The following is a 2856-nucleotide window of genomic DNA, read 5'->3' as shown; positions in this document are numbered from 1 at the left end:
CCCCTAATGAGGGGTGATGATCAGCTGCTGCCTTCGAACCTGTTCAGCGGGAGACCGTTGTACCCAAAGAGGACTAAAATGCTGAATGTCACACTTTTGAAGTGTAGCACTTGATAATTTATAAATATAATATTAGAAATCAGCGAATTGTAAAATTAAGGAATAAATATTCAACTTTTTAGGAAATTTTATGAAAACTCTTTAAGTAAATCTTGGTTAAATCCACTGCAGTAGACTTAATGAATTTTTGCAATATTTTTCTTACCTGCGGAGTCCCGGACGCTACCTATTCTCTATTTTTCTATTCCTACAATCTACAATCCTATAATCTATTTTTACAAATAATTTGAATATTTGTAACACTTTATATTATAAAGGATAGGGGTTATAAAATAAATAAACATTGACAAAGTTGTAGACTATAGGAAGTGTATTTTTAAAGAATATATCGTCATATTGTATAACTCAGTGTGATGAGAAATTTTCAACCTTTGGAATATACAATTGTTCATAAGAAAGTAGATTCAATTTCAATCTTAAAAGAACTTTTTGGAGGTACAAACTGCTCACGAGAAAAACATGTCTCTGATGATCCGAAAAATAGACAGTTGGAAGTCTTATTTCAATTATGTATAAAAATGGTATACCATAGTTTGTACTGTATTTTTTCTAAAATTTTCTAAAATCATTCTAAAATTGCAAAAACATATCAAGAGACAAATTTATATGATCAAGTATCATTTTGTTGATTAGAGCAAGTAATTTTAACTCAAAAATTTACTCTAAAGACGAAAAATCCATAATATACACTGTTAATTTCATTCATTGTGTAATTATTTAGTTCCTTAATCGGATTGAAAAGCCAAGAAAAAGTTGAAAATTTCATAAAAATCTGCAACTTTTCAGCATTACTCTACCGAAGTATTGGCGTTTTTTATTCATAAAAAAGACCGTTAAAGAAAATGTGATGAAATGTTTGGGAAAACCACGGAAGGTATGCTCAAAATTAATGGCCAGTATTTATTTCACCTAAAAAGATCTACAAATGTCTTATACATGCTTCTTATAAAAGGACATTAAAAACTAAAAATTTAATTTTTGGAAAAGCGATGCAAGAAGCAACACAGAAAAACGCTGGTGTTAAATTTGTTGCAGCTCAAATTTCATTGGGCTCCCAATGATCATTTGAGAGAGTTTTCAAGTCTCAAATGTATTCCTCTGAACGTAGATGCCAATGTGGATATCTAGGGGAAAGTATAATTGGAGACTGAATTTTGGCTCATGCAGAGTTGTGGAATTCGGAACCGCGCTGTCAGCCACCTGAATACCTGTCACAGCCACTATTCGCTTTGCGATATTAGCCCAAATAATTGTAAATAAGGAAACCAATTGAAACAATATTTACCTAATTTCCAAATTTCTTTCATTTAATAGGGCGTACCAGTCACTTAGCGATGTATAGAAAAAGTCGTGACCGTCTACATATACAATAAGGTATTTTCACTCCAATCACTAGCTCACTTCACTTCGTTGAATACTAAGGGGATAACAATTGACCAAATGCATGGGAATCAGTTCATTTTTGCACTATTTTTCTAATATCTTCGTAGAAAGTAATTTTTTTGTACAAGTGCAATTTAAAAATATTTTTTCTTTTTTAGGGACTATTTAATGAAATAATAAAATGATAATAATTTTCATTCATGCGTGCGTTAGGGCTGAGCGCTGGTTGTCTACCCTTTGAAGCGCGATTCAAAATTACATTGAAAAACAATTCTTGCAATTTAAATAAATAATTATTAAAATATACACAAGAATGTATACGAATTGTGTAACTTTTGATTTCAGACAAGAAACAAATTTATAACACATATACTTGATGATTAACAGTTTATTTTCATTGAATTTGAAAGACTGGCTAATATTTCTCAAAATATTTGTTAATATATACATTTTTTTAATTACCATATGATATTTCAGCAGCTTGATATATAGAAGCTAATTACAGAATATAATAGTGATTATATTTGAATAATTCTAAAACAAAATTTCAGATTGTTTTTTTCGATTGAGACGTGACAAAACGACGCTTGAAGTAAAAAAAAAAAAAGAAAGAATAACTACAATGCAGTCGTGATAATTTATGTATTTATAGGTTATATAATTATATGAATTCCCAGAAAAATACATACAAAATATTAAAAACTTATAAATAATTATTTTCAATCACTTTTCCGAGAAATTCCTTTTTAAATTGAATGTTTTGTAAAATATAATTTGGTCTTTGGAATTCACTGAAAATAAACTGTTATTAATATAATATATGTGTTGTATTTTTTTTGCCTGAAATCAAAGTTACACAATATATATATACTTTGTGGATATTTTAATAATTATTTACTCAAGTTACAAGAATTGTTTTTTAATGTAATTTTGAATCGTGCGCCAAGTGCGGCCAGTGAGCGGTCAGCCCTAACGCAAGCGCAGTAGCTCAGGGTGTCAACATTGGCATCATTGGTCCACAACACAAAACGGAAAAATAAATCAAATTAGCCGGCAGGAAAAAGTTGGGATATGAAGTCTCAATAAGGTATTTTCACATCAACCATCAGCTAACTTCACTTTGTTAAAAGCTGAGGGGGAAAAATGGATCAAAACTTTATTTCTGTAATATATTTATAATTAATCATCATTAGTATTACTTTATTATTTCATTAAATAGTAATTAAAAAATAAAAACTAGTTTTTAACTACACGTATACCAGGTGTATACATATGAAACCGGTATTTTTTCAAGAAAAAAACACATTTATTTCAAGAGAATGATAACAAATATTTTATTCAAAGTATGCGCCC

Source organism: Belonocnema kinseyi, chromosome 5 (assembly GCF_010883055.1).
Source record: "Belonocnema kinseyi isolate 2016_QV_RU_SX_M_011 chromosome 5, B_treatae_v1, whole genome shotgun sequence".
NCBI classification, from domain to species: domain Eukaryota; kingdom Metazoa; phylum Arthropoda; class Insecta; order Hymenoptera; family Cynipidae; genus Belonocnema; species Belonocnema kinseyi.
This window is presented reverse-complemented; position numbering follows the sequence as displayed.